The 19,401-nt window shown below is 52.6% G+C and overlaps 1 long non-coding RNA gene across 5 annotated transcripts; it reads right to left on the minus strand.

The window, feature by feature from the left end:
• Positions 1–499: 499 nt before the first annotated feature.
• LOC131506316 (uncharacterized) lies at positions 500–17,580 on the minus strand. Of its 5 annotated transcripts, none has more exons than XR_009258860.1 (4): positions 17,048–17,580; positions 5,794–6,153; positions 2,452–2,838; positions 500–1,488 (listed from the first exon to the last, which is right to left on the minus strand). It is a non-coding gene; the product is annotated as an uncharacterized LOC131506316 (long non-coding RNA). The 5 variants fall into 5 exon arrangements; XR_009258857.1 differs by having other exon boundaries at positions 2,198–2,838; XR_009258858.1 differs by having other exon boundaries at positions 500–1,122; positions 1,243–2,838.
• Between the last annotated feature and the right edge of the window lie 1,821 nt (positions 17,581–19,401).

Below are 19,401 nucleotides of genomic sequence, written 5' to 3' on the forward strand. Positions count from 1 at the left end.
GGATCACAGGAAACACCTCTCGAGATTGAGCCCAGCTCACATTTTTGTTATTTATATTTTTATAAAGCGTGTGACAATTCGAGGCAAGACTAACAACTAGATACGGGTGCATCTTGCCACTCACCAGACACCCCAGTGGAAACTGCTTCAGCTCGAAGTGCAGGCAAGAAAGACCCCCACCCCGTCACCTGAGGATGCCTCCCCCTGCCCCCCAAGTCTAGCCGGCCCCTGTCACCAGGGTCCTTGTGCAGAGTTTATGAGAAGCCATCTCTCCAGCCACCCGACTCCCTGCCGTGCGGTTCTCCAGAAACCCCCGGCGGGGGGGGGAGGGAGGGGTGGGTCACAAGTCTGAACACGATAGAAATCTCCGGCACAGCATCTAACAGTCCCAAAATAAGCTGAGTGTTCATTCACCCAAGGGAGTGACACATGAAAAGGGTTGGAGTCTTACAGAAGGCTGGCTGGCCTGTAGCAGGCATGTAAAGAGAAAAATAATCGCCCTTATTCCGATGAAAGAGTCATCGTATGTTTTATTCCTTCATAACTTCTACCACACACAGTCTTGTCTGTAAGTGTCCCCATTTGTGTACCTGTGATTTTTTTTTTTATGGATGTATATATATATTCTCAAACTGCTCTATCAGTTGACTTTCCAGGGTATCCTTAAAAAAAAAGTTTGCTTGTTTAAAATGACAGTTGTGATGTAAAAAGTTTAAGAAATATGAATGTGAGTGGTATCTCTCAGCTTAAATGGTAAAGAAGAAATGTAGCTTACATTTGTATTTTTCCAGAATTCTTTTGTCCTATGCAGTATCGCTAAAGTCAAGAATATATTTCTTGCCTGTTTTAGACATGACAAAAAAAAAAAAAAAAAAAAAAAAAAAAGGTCACATGTGGTGATTTCCAGCTGTGGACTCTGAGAAAAGTAATTAGGTTTCAGGATTCTGACTGGCACCAGAGCAAAGCAGGAAGGATTCGAATGAAAAGGCTTTCCACTTGTACAATCACGCTTAGACGCAGTGACCGTCATCCCAGCATCGCTTTCCTGTGTCCCTGTCCAGATGCATCTGCAGAGGAGAGCCCGTCAAATCTCTCCCTCGGATCCCAAACTCAGAGTCCCCACTGTAACGCAAGGTGAAAACAGGATGGCACCTGGGGACAGGTGTTTCCTCCCCAAACACGGGCCTTCCCGCTGCCCGGAGAGGTACCGAGTACTCAGCTGGCCGAGCAGCCCTGGTTTACCTCCTCTGGCACTTTGTTTCCTCAGCTTGACGGGCACTGTCATGCCCCAGGTCCCCCTGCAGCCTGGTGACACCAGCAGGACATCCAGTGAGGTCATCCCCCGGGGGTGCTGCTCCAGCCTGCAGTGTTTTCTTTTCCTCATACTCTCCATCCAACCAAGCATGGGGTTCACTGGAGCACAGTTGATACTAAAGCATGTTGGCCTTCCAAGTCTTACTTTTTTAAAGCTGAGTAGTTAAGAATTCCCTGTAAGAACAAAACCCTGTAAATTGAGCCTCATATCTGGTATATTTTACCAAACAGCCTTAAAATATATTTGGAAGCAAAAATCAGTACGAATGTATATCCTTGAAAAATGCAAAAAAAAAAAAATTCCCTGAAATATTCTTCTATAAATGAATCCTATTTCCCCAGAGTATTCAAAGCATTTTTTCTACCTAAATAAATATTTAAATCCTGAGTAGTATACAGTAACGACACTTCTTCCTATACTCACTATACTATGTTACAAACAAATGTATTTGCAAGTATTGGCATTTTAGACTTTAAAAATGATGTATTATTTAAGATGAACTGCTCTTTAGAAATAGTCACAGAAAAGCAAAGTCAGTGTAGACCCCTTAGGGAGAGGAAATGTAAAATGCACATATGCGCCCAGACCTGCTAACACATGTAAATCTACTGGCCGCTGATGCATTTTACCTCATTTCCTGAAGCTTGTACAAAACGTCTAATGACAAATCCTAAGATTAGACAACTATTCTAGATCCCAGCTTCTCTGACCCTGACTTGAATGAAAGTGTTCACTGAATTTGGATTTTTTTTTTTATGTTTTGTATACTCATTTTTATCTTAAAATCCCCCAAAAGTTTGGCCTGAACCACCCCTAGGTGAGATTAACCTGTAGCTAAACGTGACAGTGGCCACCGATTCGCAGTGGGGGGTGCGTACGAACCCCTGTCCGGTCCACCGAGTCCCAAAGAAGGTCATGTGACACGCAGCCAGGGCCTGCCGCCGGCCCCCAGGCAGTGTCACCTGCCACCATGACTCAGTGCAATATTTTCACTTCTCACACAGGCGACATCCCACCGTGAAATGCAGATAAGCCATGTTTACATATTGTACATGTAACGAAAAATAAAACTGTTTATGATACTTGTGTTAGTCAATCAAACCAACTTATTTCTGGCACTTCCGGCAGATACGCACCACAGACCTGTAGTGTGGCCGTCTCACCACGTTATGGAGATAGTTTCAGTAAGAGATTTTGCGTATGCTGGAGACGCTCAGATCGGACAGCGTTCTTCCCCGAAGACACCGCGTAACTGTTGACACACGAGCTGACACAGCGTTTTGCTCACGGCAGCATCGCCACGCTGAAGGCTTTAGTTTAACTTTCAAAATCAAAACACAAGTATGATAAACAGGACCCTTAAGTTCCACGAAGCCCGAGCAGGTGAATGTCGCTTGGGAACAAGAGCACTTTGCACATAACTCCTCTCCCCCATCCTCGTTTGTCTTCGTCGCGTGCACCGTCTGCGTTGTCACCGGTAACACTTGTTGCCACCTTCCTCTCCGCAAACGTGTAGGACTGCCCTAGAACAGTGGATAAAGAATGGAACTGTTGTAGGATACCAAAAATTTACACTTTTGTTTAAAAGGAAACGTTGATGTGTTCACCTCAAGATCAATACTAAAGACTTCTAGCATTAAATAGAAAAGTGTACCGTTAGAGAAAATGATCACATCTAAGGCTCCCTGTTTAAAAAAGCAAACACAAAGACATAGCCACGAAGTCAGTGACCTCCCCAGTGGGGGGACTCCCCCCCCCCCCCACCGGCTCCCGTGGAGAAGTCAGACTTAGAGCAGGAAGGCAACGAAGGGGGTACTCAGACGTACGGGCCGCGATCGTTGCGCTGGGGTTGTGTCTTCTAGATGTTTGCCTTTCTCAACATGGTTCCCGCACGCCAGTCAAAAGACCCCAGGCTGCGTACTTCCAGCCCTGCCAGACACCCCGCCCCAACCCCACCCAGGACGGACTTTCCGGAAAGTTGTCATCTGGCAGCCGTTGGCCAAGGTTCCTGTGGTGACTGTGTGTTCGCCCGTCGGAACCACTGTCTGCTCTGGGCCAGACCTCTTGCTGGCGAGTAGGAAGGGGTGAGAGGGGTCATGGTCTTTGCCAGAAGGCCAGTACAGCCAGACCGGACCTCGTGTGGCCCGTGGAGTCTCTCAGAGGACCACCAGCCCACACCGAGTTGGGTTTTTGCTGGGAAGGGCAGCCAGCGTGTTACTAGAACCTTCACTGGGCAGGAGGTCGGGTGCTGCTGTTTGGAGTCAGCCTGGGAGCTGGCGCGTCCCCAGGCTGCACAGAGTGGCTGGGCTGCTGTTCGTGAGAGAGGCCCCCCGACATCTCGGTGGTGTCAGCAGGAAGCGTATGAACGTGGCATGTACCACTTGAGTGTACCCACGTGGGAGGGCACCTGCGTGCGGCGTCTGACCCCCCACTGCTGAAAACCAGAACAGTCCTGCCAACAAGTCAACAAGTGTTGAGTCTGGTCCCCCCAGAAACCCGCCTCAAGCCAAATTCGACACGTTTCTGTGTACTCCTTGCTGCTTTCCCAGACGCCTCCTTTCTTCTCAAGACCATTTTTTTTTTTTTTTTTTTTTACTGCAAATTTAACACACTAATCAGGTAGTTGCAGACTGTTGTCTCCAAGCCACACGCCCTTGGAACTTCCCGAGGGTTCTCTTTTGTTTTCATTTGCGTATCTGTTTACCCTTTGAAAGTTTGGGTTGAATACAGGATGCCAAAACTTGAGAACAGATCAGAAAACCACAAGCAGAAGAGATCGGGGATGTGGTCCGCTGCTGAGTGGGAACACATTCAACCGCTTGGCTGGAGCATTGGGCGTATTGCTTCACTCCGAACCCCTCCCGTGTCCATTATATCGGGTCCCCTGTGCTGTGCTGACGGTCGCAGTAAGGCAGGGAAGGTGACCGAGTGTTGGAGGAGAGGTGCCCTTCCACACGCCTGACAACACGCCCGTCAGCACAGAGTGGCCGCACAGTGTTTTGGAAAATCACTAGCTGACCCATCGAACAACCTGGCTCCCAATCATACATCAGCCAGACTTCATTTCACATCTGTTTCCTCCTGTCTCTTGTCTCACTCGCAGATTATGAAAATCAATGTCATGTGGGCTCCAAAGTCCTCCAAGCTCCTTGCGGACCGGTGGCAAAAGCCTGAATTACCACTCAAGATGCAGCCCAGGGCACTCTGGCCAACAGTCCTCCCCACCAGGTGTGGGACGCTGGCAAAAGTCAGGTCCGTTCATAAATATCTCAGAGAACCAGATGCCGCCCAGAATTAGGCAATGTTTTCGCCGTTACTTAAGGTCAGCGGCATCTTAGATGCATGGATGGCTATTAAGCCCAATGTTCAAAGGGTGAAGGAACACAATTTGGGAGCACATCAAGAATGGAATCAGACAGACTGACCGAAATTGCTAAAGGTTTGCGACATCTGCCCCTCTGATTCCAACTCTTTGTGACTGTTCTAGCTCAGGCTTCAGAGAAGGCGGAAGTGGTCCACGGGAACGCTCCAAGAAACACCTATCTTTTCATCCCTGCAACATTGCGACGTGTCCGTAACTTTATGAATCGCTAACCCTAACCCTCGCATTTCTTTCTATCCAGTGTGAGAAGAAATTATTTCAAGTTTCAGTGTAAACACGTGACAGATGACTTCTTTGCAGAGGAAACGTTAGTTACCTACTCCACCAGTACTTTTTAAAAAGATTTTGTACATACACCAACTAAGGTAACAGAGGCTTACCGCCCTACTTTCTTAGATTTTATGTGACTCTTCATCATGGGTGCTTATTCCGAACCTGAAAGGCTTGGGAGTCCAAGCTTTCACGTACTCAGTGGGGGAGGGGTCATGACGAAAGACGTCGGCCCGGTTTCTTGTGCCAATTTAAGTACAAATCTCTCTCTTGCCAGTAGACGGTGTGCTCTGTGCTTCGGCCAACACACGTGAAGGGAGCTCAGAGGCTGTCTGTGGTCCTTTATGGACGCCACTCACCATTCTTTGGTTTTCCCCCAACTCACGCCCACACCCCGCCCCTGCCATCCCAGCGTTAGGACCATATCACGGTAAAAGGGCTCAGCATGTGTCTCCCTCCCTCCACCTTATAACTGGTTTGCTGAATTCAAAGGTTTCCCCCACAAGTAGTAAACAATCCTAGGCTACTCTTGAACTCAGATTTCCGATCGCTAAGCCACTTTCCTCTTGTACAGGTCCTTCCTGTCTAGAGACCAGTTCACATACCCACCTCCATGTTATGTGCCAAAATACCCAGGGGTGGCCTAAGGACTAAATTCAATGCCTCCTATAGAAGTTCAAGGAATGTCAGAACCAGGAAACTAGCTGTTTAGTTCAAGTTTTAAAAAGAAATATATAAATATATATATATATACACATATATATATATAAATATATATACATATGAAACCATATCAACGAGGATGAGCAGAGTGCCAAATATTCACCTCTGTGCAAAGTTACACCTCACTGGGATCCAGCTATTTTATGTACTTCTCTCTCTCATGCTTTTATGGTTCTTTTGATAAATTCTGTTTAGTAGCATGCAGAATACCCGACGGGAACGTACGGCCCGCGGTCCGTCACCACCTCGTCTTGCTTCTTGTTAATAACGTATCAGAATGTTGGTCATTTCTTTCAGACACCACCAGGTTGCATTATTTGAGTTCTCTTTGTTCGTGACTTTTTTTTCCCCACGCTCAGCCGATTATAAGGAAAACGTGCCCACCGTTTTCTCCGACTCCCCTCTGATGAGGCCTCTCTCATTTGATCTCTGTATTGCTGATGTCCACCTCTTGTAAATAGTTCTGCAATTAAATTTTTTGAGAAAAGCAATGTTTACTTTTCATTGGAGTGAATTCTCATGTTACTTTAAACTCAGAAAAAAATGATACAGACCAAAGAGTTTTATCACAAACAAGGGCACCCTTCCCCCATTATATATTTCATTGTTGAACTAGCCTCGATTTCTCGATCTACTAAGAAGAAATGGACACTTATTAAGGCTACAGATTTCATGTGTATGCAAAAATGGCACAGATCGAAATGAGTTTAAAATTAATAAATACTACAGTATTTAGTTAATGGTTGTTTTAGACTCTCTTGAGTTGCAACGAGAGGAGACACGTTGTTAGGTCATGATGCTGAGTCTCAGACCCAGGCTTCCATGAGAGAGGCCGGGTGCTGTGTCTGCAGTGACTCAGCCCCCCACCCCGGAAGAGTGGGGGCCCTGCCTGGAATGGTGGAGGCCTGCCTGGAGGACGAGACCCTGGCCGCCACCAAGCAGCCAGTGCCAGAGATGCAGTGTGCTCTGTCTCTTGGGGTGGAGCGGGCCGTCCCCCACGCTAGTCAGGCACCAGTTCCCCTCTACCTGCGTGGTCAAACGTGCCTGGGCTTCCTTCTCGAGTCTGCCCCTCCGAGCCCCAAGGAAGCACCAGCGGAGGTCCCGGGAAAGCGCAGCTTGGCACCCCTGCCCCTGGGGTCACTGGGGACCATGCTCAGCACCGTTTCCTTCCCTCTCCCTGCTCTGGTCGCTGAGGTTGGTAGGTGAGGTGATGGCGCGGAGTCAAACCTCCCCCCCTACCCCGCAACCCCGTGCGTGTGACAATCAGTGGAGGAACCCTGTGGCAGCACGTGGAGCTGGGTGAGATGGGGCTGACTCCACACAGGGCCCTTCCCGCGGAACTCAGTGGGCAACCGCCACCATTTACAGCAGTTTTCTGTTCAGAGAAGCCATTTCTAAAAGAAAGGTACACACGTAATACTTCAGTTCTCCACTTGCCCTGTTTCTATAACACACTTGTCAAGAGCAAAAAGGAGGCTTCCTGTATATATATGCGTTTTAGTCCCAAAATGCTTTGGTGAAAGTTTTCACTTACCTGGCATTAGACTGGAAAGTGCACTTCAATCCACACGAATCGTTTAACAGTTAAACAGTGGTTTAACGCTGTTTTCCCAGAAGTCAGCCCAATACAAAGGAAGGGAAGCGGGTGGGGTGATGGTGAGAACTCGGCTGGTCCCCTCGGCCTCCCTAGAAGCCACAACGTGCCCCCCAAACGGCCCATTGACTAGAAACAACACCACCCTCAAAACAAGAAGCGGCCATTAGAAAAGTCAGAGGCAACCATTTGGATGTTTTCGACTTGCTTTCTGTTATGTGATATTTAAAACAAGTTGCCTTTTGAAAATCAGGACACTGGAAAGATTTCTGCTCTTTATTTTTGTTTATTTTTGTTTCGTGAGCTCTTAAGTTAGCATCACTTAGTATGTTCAGAGAATTGTTACTTGACTCCCAATTATGGCAAAGAGCATCGCACAGATGTTGTACCAGGAAAGAAGTGATGATTTCCGAAGACACGACTTCAAACTTTGGCATCCCGCCAAATGACGCCACCTCGAGTTCCTGGGAGCGCACCATGGGACTGCTGTGGTTTCAAATGGACTAGATGGATTTTCTCTGAACAATTAGAGTCCAGTGCCGATGAAAGTCCATTTGCACGTGATCTCATTACACCGCTATGGGCTCTGACAACGTAGAGTGTGAAAAATTCAATTTTCTACAAACAATACACTTTGCAAAGCCGAGATTCAGTGACCATGCAGGCCACACTCGAAACACGCACCTCCGTTTGTGTTTCCATGGGCAGGTCTTCCTGTCCCAGCCCCTGTGACAGACACCCCACTGGGATGCAAAACACCAGTGATCCCTCGGGACCCTGCGGCCCCCCAGCCCCTTCCTCCGGCCTCCCCGACCAGCCTTCCCGTCTCTCCCAACGCAGACCCCTGTCCGGAAGCACCGGGGACACCACTCTGCAGCGCTGGTGGCCGGCGTCCCTCCCTCTGGCTCCCGTCAGACCAGTCACATAGTCCTCCAGGACCCCCTCTCCACATGCTCCCGTTGTGTCCCACTGGGCTGTTCCCTGTCACCTGCCGAAACGCTGTCTCTATGATCCAGATCCGCCAAGGGCGGCTCCTGGTTGAAACATCCGAAGACTCCTCTTCACATTGGTGGGACTCTCCATCATCGAATGCCTTCCCATCTCCGGGGCTCCCGCTGGGACAATCACGAGCAGTTTCAAATTCTTGCAGCATTCAGTGTCACAGCTCTGCCCTGGGACCTCGCCTCCATGGACTTAACAGACTCCTGCCACGCTTTCACGTGACCCCAGCCATCTCCTTGGACTGCCACCCTCGTGCTTCCCAAGTGAGCTGATCACTTTCTTCTCTGTTTTCCCAAAACGGTGCTCAACCTTGCATCTAATCCATCATCATATGCCACATAAGCAGAATGCACCTGTTCACTGGCCTGAGATCAGACTGTGAGCTTTCTGAGCACAAGAAATATATTGACATGCTCCGTCTCTGGCTCCTGCTCCCAAAAAAGCATGTGACAGTGACCACATGCTCACAGTATTCTTATATACACTTATCGGTGAACATCTGGGTGAATGAAGGGACCTAAGTCTTCTGTGTCCCTATCCGCCATTCACTGACTCACTACATATTCGTAGAACACCACTTAGGTCCTGGGCATTGTGCTGGAGATACCACGGTTGAGAGAGTTGTGATTTCACACTTATGTTCAACTACAGTAGTGTCATTGGTCTGTGAAGGGTCATAGATGTTCTTATTTTACGTATAAGCTAACGAGCCGGCCTGTTACTGCTGCATTCATGCTGGTCAAAGGTAGAAACCTGGGATCAGAAAACCTTCATACCGTCGACTTCCCAGGGGCCCGTGAGCTGCCGTGGGGGCCGAGGCCGTGCACACTCTGTGTTTGCAGCACAACTGGGGATCCCTGCACTTGGGGGCTCCCCGGTACAGACAGCAGGAAGGACGCCTGCTCTTGGTCCAGGGGGAGACCTGACCTGCTCCTCAGGGTTGCCAACAGCCAGTGTCAGCCTGAGAAATGGCTCTTACACCTGGCAAAGACAGGGGCAGAGGGGGAAGAGTCCCCAGAGGATGTCTTTCCCTGCCAGCTGTGAGATTTTGTTCTGAAACTGCAGAGACCGCAGGTGCCCACACCCAGTGAGAGATCACCCTCTCTCCACACTGCCCGTCTCTGCCTCGAAGCCCCGCACTCTGCGTGGTTCCTCACTGCACCCGCTGCCAGCGCGGGGTCTGTCCCTGCCGCTGTGACCCCAGCCACATGGAGGGAGGCACCCCAGGTGCCGGGTGCACCCCAGGTCAGCCTGCCCAGAGCTGGTGAGCCCCCATGGGGACAGACTCCAAGGTGACTTTCCTTCATTAACATTGGAATCTAATCCTAATGAATCTTCCCAGGCATCTGCTAAATCCTCCCCTGCCCTTTCCCAGTGATCTTATACTCACTAATGAGATTTGGCCGTAATTTGGTAACTTATGAAATATCCCAAAATGGTCAATTGTATTCAAACGTATTCAAAGAAAACGTTGGTTTCATGACATAGTGCAAACAAAACAAAATACTAGAGGCTTTTGCCTTGATCTTCAGTGAGCAATGTCCCTGAGAAAGACTCTCCTTCTGCATTTGAAACATGACTGTTGGAAGCTTCCAGACGTGAGATACAGATTGGGCTTTTGAGGCCAACAATTCCCTGGACACACCCGGTTGTAGAGTGCCAGCCTGCTCTCACCATGATAACCAGGAAGAAATTGGGGCGCCTGGGTGGCTCAATCCGTTGAGCGTCGACTTCGGCTCAGGTCATGATCTCACAGTCTGTGGGTTCGAGCCCCGTGTCAGGCTCTGGGCTGACAGCTCGGAGCCTAGAGCCTGCTTCAGATTCTGTGTCTCCCCCCTCTGTGCCCCTCCCCTGCTCATGCTCTGTCTCTCTCTCTCTCTCTCTAAAATAAACATTTTTTAAAAAGTATAAAAAAAGAAAAGAGAATAAAAGAAATTGAACAGGGAGCCTTCATTTGAAGTAATGGACACGCGGCAAATGTGTTGTGCAGATTCAGGCATTAACAAAGAGCCGCAAGTGGCCGCCAGACTTGAGCGATAACTTTGTTTCCAAAGTAAAACGTCTTTTGTTATAGTTGCCCGGGGACATTTTGGCTTCAGGCAAAAGAAATTGGACTCATCAGAATCCACGCAGTGGAGACCGCTGGGGCCCTGAGCTCCTGGCACAGAGGGTGGCGTTTGGGAGCTGGTTCCTTGCAGACTCGGCTCTGGCTGACGACGGTGACAACTATAAGTACCATCGTTAAACACCGATTTTTAAGTTAACAAACACACAGAGTCAATGCTGTTTGGGCACATCGATTTTTGTTCAAGGAATCGGCCAGACAACACTGTACTTGAAACCGTGAGCAGTTTGACACAAGCCGTCACAAAATGACAGTGGCCCTGGGAACACAGAGCAATTATTCTGTTCTGTAACTAGCAATCCTCCTTTGAACTCACCCACAGGGTACGACTCAGGAAGAAAATTGGCATTACAAATGGACCAGGAAGTGATGACTCTTTATTTTAATCCCTAGTTAAAGTCAACCAATAATTGCTGTCTCTGGCCAGGTATTTTTGTGTTTGCAAAATACTTGCCAACTGCCGCTGGCGGGTGGACAGACGCGTGTCTCTGTACGTGGGTCCTCTGCACGGACGCTCCTCCACGGCCATGAGCCCAACAAGACATGACGAGCATCCCTGGCAGGAAGCTGTGTGTCGGGAGGTGTAGACCATGAGGATCAATCAATCAGGCACCAATGGGGAGCGTGGGGAGTTTTCCATAGTAGCTCTCATGGGTTATATAATTACAGATTTAATTCTTGTTTCAAAGCACAATTTCATTATTCCCAGTCCACTTTCCTGTTTCACACCTTTTAAACGTGCTACACACAAGAGAAAGGGAAGGGGGAGAGAAGCGCGGGAGGGAGGCAGAAGCCAGTTACCTGGTTACCTGCATGCATACGATGGAAACGGTAAACATCATCTGGTTCACAATGGCCCCCACCTTGGGCTTGGACTCTAGCAGGAGGTCAATGGAGCATCCTAGGTTTCATTCAGTTGCTTTGTTCTTATGACAGGGGAACAATACACCTCATAGGGAATTGTGTTGCACCTTGAAGTAAACTTGCCAAAGCTGAGTGAGGGCAAGCCCAGCTGTCCCCCGCCAGGGACTCAGGTCTCCCTCCCAACGGCCCAGCTCCCCCCCTTCAGGGACTCAGGTCTCCCCCGCAGGGGCCCAGCTCCCCCCACCCCAGGGACTCAAGTATCCCCGCAAGGGGCCAGGCTTCCCCCACTCAGGGACTTCCCCCGCTCAGGGGCCAAGCTCCCCCCACAAGGGACTCAGGTCTCCCCCCCAGGGGGCCAGCTCACCCCCCAGGAACTCAGGTCTACCCCCCGCCCCCCTGCCCAGGGGCCCAGCTGCCCCCCTCAGGGACTCAGGTCTCCTTCCCAGGGGCCCAGCTCCCCCCCACCCGAGAGACTCAGGTCTCACCCCAGGGGCCAAGCTGCCCCCCCCAGGGACTCAGGTCTCCCCCCCAGGAGCCCAGCACCCCCCACAGGGACTCAGGTCTCCTCTCCAGGGGCCAAGCACCCCCCCCCCCCAAGTGACTCAGGTCTCCTCCCCAGGGGCCCAGCTTCCCCCACCCCTGCCCTGAGACTCAGGTCTCCTCTCCAGGGGCCCAGCTCCCCCCACCCTGGGACTCAGGTCTCTCCCCCCAGGGGCCCAGCTTACCCCCCCCAGAGACTCAGGTCTCCTCCCCAGGGGCCCAGCTCCTCCCACCCTGGGACTTAGGTCTCTCCCCCCAGGGGCTCAGCTCCCCACTCAGGGACTCAGGTCTCCTCCCCATGGACTCAGATCTCCTCCCCCAGGGGCCCAGCTCCCCACCCCCCACCCAGGGCCTCAGGTTTCCCCCCCAGGGGCCCAGCTCTTCCCCTGCCCAGGGAAGTGAGCCCCAAGCATGAACACGTCCCCCTAATGGGCCAGGAAGGAAAATCCTCAGGAAGAGCCCCTCACGGTCACTGGGCACCAGCCTGGCACACAGAAGGCACTTGGTAAACACTGCAGGAGGGCTCTGTGACCTAGAAAATGAAACGCACAGGTTCTTTCCAGGATGGAAAACTCTCTTCCCCATAAAGACCCATGTCCTGAGATGGGCAGCAGTGATGGAGACAAGTTGAACCAATGATGCTGATACTTAAATCCGAGGCCGCCCAGGTAGAGATCCAAGCACAGAGGTGAGCCATCATGAAGACAGTAACGGGAGGGATGAGTTTCCGTCTCCCGAATTCCTCTTCTTAATCGAGCTGAGGTGGACATGTGACATTGCAGGTTGGGTATATCAGGCGGAAGGACTGGCTACGTGCCCAGTTGTGATGGGATGGCCACCATAAGTTCGGTACTACAAATGTGTCACATGTGACGAGAAATTCTGTCTTCCCTCTTAGCAAATGTTAAGACTACCATAGACTGGGGCGCCTGGGTGGCTCAGTTGGTTAAGTGTCCGACTTCGGCTCAGGTCACGATCTCACGGTATGTGAGTTCGAGCCCCGCGTCGGGCTCTGTGCTGACTGCTCAGAGCCTGGAGCCTGTTTCAGATTCTGTGTCTCCCTCTCTCTCTGACCCTCCCCCGTTCATGCTCTGTCTCTCTCTGTCTCAAAAATAAATAAACGTTAAAAAAAAAAAATTAAAAAAAAAAAAAAAAGACTACCATAGACTATTGGTAACTATACTCAATTGACCTTGAAAGTGACGCAAACCGAGCGGAACTGTCAAAAGGAGGAGTGTCTTCGGGAACAGCAGGGACTTGCCACCGGGACGAGCACACCAGCCACAGGCGAGGCCACAGGGACTTGGGGCCGTGAGCAGCAGCGAGTGTCCAGAGGGGAAAGTTCACCCAGAGTGTTAAAATCTAAACAAATGAAGACCACCCCAGAAACCTCCCCCAGCCGACAAAACCACCGCAGTCACACAAACAAAAGCTCAATTCAGCTTATCTGGTGACACCAGCCCCACTAGGGTCATTCGAGAAAATTCTAGTGTTACCTCGGTTTCCTGTCAAGCAGGCATTTATGGGAAAACAGCGTCTCAATCCATAAGTTCTGTGTTTTTGAGGGCACATGCATTTTCATGTCCTCCGGTTTCACTTTATTTATTTTTACATTTTATTTTATTTTTATACATAGAATTTATCATCAAGTTAGCTAACAGAGTGTAGACAGTGTGCTCTTGGCTTCAGGAGTAGATTCCTGGGACTCATCGCTTCCATACAACACCCAGTGCTCGTACCCACAGGTGCCCTCCTCAGTGCCCATCACCCACCCACCCCCACCCCCCATCGACCCTCAGTCTGTTCTCAGTATTCAATATTCTCTTAAATGGTTAGCCGCCCCCCCTCTGTTTGAACTACTTTTTCCCCTTCCCCCATGGTCTTCTGTTGAGTTTCTCAAACGTCCATCACCGATGAGTGGTTTATATAAACAGGGAATACTATTTGTCAACGAGAAAGATGAAATCCTGCCCTTTGCTACAACATGGATGGAACTGGAGGGTGATATAAGTCAGGCAGAGAAAGACAGATACCGTGTTTTCACTCCCATGTGTATCTTGAGGAATCCGGATTTCAGGCCCCCCCCCCCCCCCACCTCCTGAGGGCTGACTTATCTCACAGTTGCAAGTTTCTACCCTGAGACCCTGAGTTCTCAAACTGGTGTCTGTTTACTTCTGGTGGTTTGCTGGGCAACAGAATGCTGAGGTGACAGTCCACGTGTCGTCTGTGGCTTCTGGTCCTTATTTTGAATGCCTAAGGATGTTTAAATCTTAAAGCTCGGATCGTTCACATTTTGCAGTGCAAGAACGTTAAAAAAAACTCCGTCCGACCGAATGCTTTTGCAGCACCGAGACAAAGCCAGCCACACCCGACCTCCCCAGGTCCCAACGTTCCGCAAGGGTGACCATGGTCACCCTACCTGTCATCATCCGAACTCCGGGGTGTCCTCTCTGCCCATGCATGACCCCCTGCTCTCCATGCCAGGTGCCTTGCTATCCTAAGCAGAGCCCCACAAGGACTTCCTGTCTGTCCATGGGATTTGTCACAGCAACCAGAGCCGGATGGCTGAATGAGGCGTGCCTATGCAGGAGGGAGGGTCCTGCCCCCCCGGAATTTGGGCCTGGCCGACGCCGAGCTGCGCCCTTGCCACACTGAGTTTCCCCAGGGCCTCCCTAGCATGTGGGATCTGGAGGTTCCCTCCCCTGTCCTGAGGGGAAGGACCCGCAGGACCCCTGCCTCCTGCGCCCTGAGTTCTCAGGAAGGTTCTGTTTCTACACTTGCTTGTTTTTGCTCCCCACCCCCTCAAACAAGGAGAAGTAAGAAGAGAATCGGGTTGCCAAGGCGAACTGGGGGGGCGGGGCAGGGGACAGGACAAGCCCCTCATTGTGTTCCCTGAAGTTGGTATGCATCTCGTTTTCTGTGACTTATTACAAAGCTTTCTGCCTGAATCTGTAGGAATTACCAGCCAGTCCCTCCCCTACCCCCACAGTAAATACAGGCACAGTGACTGTGAGGACGGCGTGCTCAGCCCCCCTCCTCCTCTGCTCCACCCCCAGGCTTGTGACCTGTGAGTCACTGGCCCTCCCTGCCCTCCCGCCTGGCTTCCTCCTGGAGCTGTTGCTATATTCCTGAGTAAGCGCGCACAGGGGGGGCCCTGTGGACACGTACCGCCCAGATACATGTCAACAACCAGTACCAATGTGCGTCAAAATGCATTTATAAAGTGTATTTTATATCAAATACAAATCCCAAGAATAGAAACTTCCCTAAATTTGTATAAATTCTGTCTATCCCAAGGACACGGTGTTAAATATCTCGAAGGTGAACTCATACAACTGAAACCCAGTAACGATGCTTCTAAAACTTGCCAAATGTCTACAACTATGAAAATTCAGTGGTAAAGCTAGTCTCCCGGATAAGAAACCTACCCTCTAGCATCACCTAGTGACGAGTTAGTGGAATTAGCCATTAAGAGATGGGTTGTGGATTCAGGGGGGGGATCCCTTCAGGTGCCCAACCCCCAAATCAGGTACGTTGGGAGTCGTGACCCCCAGGACCTCAGAACGTGACCTTCTATGGAAATAGGGTCTTCACAGAGGTAGTCAAGGTAACCCGAGGCCATCAGTGTGGCTCCGAGTGGAGGATGCCAGCTCTCCTTGTACAAAGGGGAATCTGGAGTCAGCGCAGCAGGCAGGCACGCACGTGGGGAGCCGGCACGTGAAGGGAACCACCAGAAGCGGGGAGAGTGACCGGAGCAGACCCTTCCAGCACCTCCAGAGGGAACCGGCCCTGCCCTCACCCCCACCTCGGACGTCCAGCCTCCAGGATTCGAGAAAACACATTTCTGTTGTCCCAAGCGTCCCAGTTATGAGGGGCCAGGTCCTCCAGACCCGGGGCGTGGGAAGGCACAGGTTGTGCATCAGAGCCCAGCCCCGAGCACCGCCAGCCCGAGCCCAGCCCCGACACTTGCTAGCGGCCTGTACACGTCATTCCTCGGCGCTCCCGTAAATATGCGTCACGCACACAGCGCCCGTGTCATTACAGAAACAGATGCACATATATGACCGGGACTCCTGTGTCTTAGTCCGAACGGGCGTCCATAGCAAACAAAACCACAGCCGGAGGCTTAGACCACAGGCATTCCTCACATTTCTGGAGGCGGAAGGTGGACATCCGGGTGCCACCAGAGCCCGTGTGTGGTGAGAAGTCTCCTCCCGGGGCCCACGGGGCCGTGGCACAGCAGACGCGGGGAGAGAGCTAAGGACGCTAATCCCCTCATGAGGCCCCCGCCTCGAGGCCTGATCACCCGCCAGGGCCCCACCTCCTGGCACCGTCCCGTCACCTTGGGGGAGGATGCAGACATTCAGTCCCTGGAAACCTCCCTGGGACAACACGGGTGGAGGGGACCCCTCTCTTTTGCTCCTGGACTGGGAGCTGTCGCGGGGCGGGCGGCTAAGAAGACGCCAGGTCATTCCGTACTTCCGCCCCAGGGTCGGCCTAACTAGGTGCCTATTAGATGGATACAGGTGGACCCAGGCACCAGCGGGACGTGGTGCCTCAGGGACCCCCCCCCCCCAACTGCCACCATGTCAGTTCTCAGGCCTCAAGACGTCTTCACACAGAGTTTACAATCCAGTGTTTAAACTCCCCAGTGCTTACCTCACAGGGTTGAGTTCACAGTGATGAGCCTCAACTAGGAAGGACCCTTGTCCTGGGGCCCCATGGCGCCCCTCCTGCCCTCCCTGACCCCCCCACCCAGGCCCCCCAGCCGCCTCTCCCGCTGCACCCCACCTCCAGGGCGGCCTCCTGGGCTCCACAAATCTCCTGCTGGGTCCTTGCAAACGCCCTTGAGAATTTAACGCCTCTCACCAAAGTCCTCATTAAGAAGCTACGTGCCTGGATTTGAAACAGGCGGTGACAGCCCCAGGTGGCCCGCAACGGGCCCACCTGATTAACCTGCAGACTCATTTGCACGCAGGCTCCCCTTTCCAAGAACTTTCTTTCTCCCCCTGAATTTGCAAGTAACGTGTCAGCGCGGGGCACAGAGACCTGAACGTCTCACAGACCTTGTCTACTCTTCTTTTCAATTAATATTTAATTACGCACTTCAGTTAAGAACTTAATTACTTCAACACTGACCTTCTGCCTACTCTTTTAACATAAAACAAACAGAGACTGCGCATCGAATCTTCTGGAAAAATGAGAGACTTACCACTAGTCGCAAACGCTTACCGAGTGTTTATCCGGTGGCAGGCGCCGTCCCAAGGGCTTGGCTCGTGGAAAGTACTAGCTTGACGGATCCCACGGCGGGGCCGGGAGGTGAGGGGGGCCACACGCAGAAGACTCGGCCGCCAGGCAGCGCGACGGTAATTACCGGACGGTGGGGACGCCTAGTGGACCTGGCAATGCGGGCCGGAAGTATCTAGATATTTAGCAACCCGAAGTGGCCGCACCGTGGGCCGCCTGGTTGCAGCGTAGTGGCAGGAAGGTCGCCGGCCCCGTGTCCAGGAAAAGGAACCGAGGCAGACAAGTCCCGCGCCGGCCCGGCGCCTGCGCACAGAGGAGCCGCGCAGTCTCCGTCACCTCCGCGCTGGCTCGTCTTCGGGAGCCCGAGGGGCACCCTGCGAGCGGGCGTTGCGAGAACGGTTTCACAGTCAAGTACGTTTTCCCGCCGACTGAGAGCGGTTAAGTGCACAGAAGAGGATTTTAAATGAGAAGATGAATACCCACGTTCCAGACACCGGACTCGGCCACGACCGGCCGTCGTCACCTCGGCTGGTCACCCAGCAGCCCTCGCGCCCACGCTCGTGCCCACGCTCGCGCCCCGCCCAGGCCGCTGAGCCTTTGCGCAGGCGCCATGGACTCTCGACTCGACTCCGCCCATTTCTCCCGTGAGTGACCGTTCCTGTACCTCACCACGCCCCCTACCGCCCAGGAAGATCAGCGGAAGTCCCGGGAAGGTGCTCTGAGTGGGTCCCGTCAGGCCTGGGTTCACGCGGCACGCTGGGCCGTTGTGACCTCCACGGACGCCGGACCCCTTTTCCTCACTCCCGGCTCGCTGGCTTGTCCCGCCCAGTGTCCCACGTTCCCGACTGGCCCCAGCCGCTTCTCTGTGGCTCCGGTCAACGTGTCCCGGGGACTGTCCCTCTGGGGCCTGCGTCTCTTGTAACACAGGGTGTTGATCTAGGGCCTCGATGCCCGGGACACCTCACAGGTGACAGTGTGACCGACCGCATGACACAGGAGAGCGCCGCCAGCCTGCACCCCACGCGCCTTAATGCCGGTCGAAAACGTGGAGCGGAAGACACTCAGCCAAGCAAGTCCAGTGTCAGTGGCCCTGCTGACAGTGAGGTCCCGTGTGGACCAGGTCCCTGTGGACAGTGCCGGCGGCACAGAAGACAAACCTAAATCCCCCGAGAGTGCTCGTTCCGGACACAAAGCTTGCCCGTTTCCGCCTGGAAGAGCCCGCCCTCAGGTCTGGCATTGCTGGCGGGAAGGACTGGGCAGTGTCACAGGGCGGCCTGCGCGGTCAGGTGTCTGTCGCAGCCTCTGGGCGCCAGAGAAAGGGAGCCCGGCAGCCTTGCGGCCGTCTTTCCGGCTGACCCGCGCCGGGTCCCTTCCGACTCTGGGGCACCGGCCACCTCCGAGGCCGGCCGCCTCGACGACTCTCTGGCAAGCGGGTGGGGCCCCGCAATTCAAAGATGTCCCCGGTGCCGTCTACACCGACGGAGACTCGGTTGGCCAGTGAATGGCTTCACGTCGGGGAACACCAGGAGGGCGCAGGGCAGGCGAGGGACGGGCCTGTGTGCCTTCCTGTCCGGGGGGCTGCTGTCTCTTAGCAAAGCCCTTGGGGAGCTGACTTCAGATGTTCTTATCCACCTCAGACTGTGGGCCCCGTAAACCATCCGGCCCTCAGCTCTGAGCCTCGGACGCCAGGTAGAGAAAGCAGCATCGGTCTCCCAACATCTTCTTACCCACGAGGATTTTAAACACAGACACCTTGTAAACTCACTGTTTTGTTCCTGCTGCTGTCGGCTGCGTTCTGTTTCTAGGCGACTTTTGGTCTTTGGTTTTTTATTTGTTAGTTTTCAACCGGGCTGAAAGAACTGTTGGTTCTTCTGGAAATGGAGGTACACAACTGAGCGGAGGGTGTATGCCTGGGATCTGCTGGACGCAGGCCTCGTGAGACACGCAGGCACGAAGTGATCGTCATGAAGGAAGCGGCTGAAGGTCGCAGATTCCTGGACACAGGAGGCAGGACAGGTCCCACGGGCCCACCCCCCTGGAGGCCCCGGGGTCGGTCAGGGGCAGAAGAAGTGAGGGGGGAAGCCTTACTGTGGTTTTCATAGGAGGGACTGAGCCGGCAAGGGGACAGCTGACCATACCGGGGACTGGCAGGTCTGAATAATTTCAGTTCCTCTGGGTCCAGGGGCTGCCCCGGGGGTCAGAGCCCCACGGCTGAGAGCCGGAGAAAGCAGGCGGGTGGGTGGGGTGTCGTCACCACCCTAGGGGACTCAGTCCCCGTGACGTCAGGGAGGCCCCCACGTATCAAAGCATCCTAAAACATAGAAAGCAAAACACAGGAT

Source organism: Neofelis nebulosa, chromosome 3, assembly GCF_028018385.1.
Source record: "Neofelis nebulosa isolate mNeoNeb1 chromosome 3, mNeoNeb1.pri, whole genome shotgun sequence".
Lineage (NCBI taxonomy): Eukaryota > Metazoa > Chordata > Mammalia > Carnivora > Felidae > Neofelis > Neofelis nebulosa.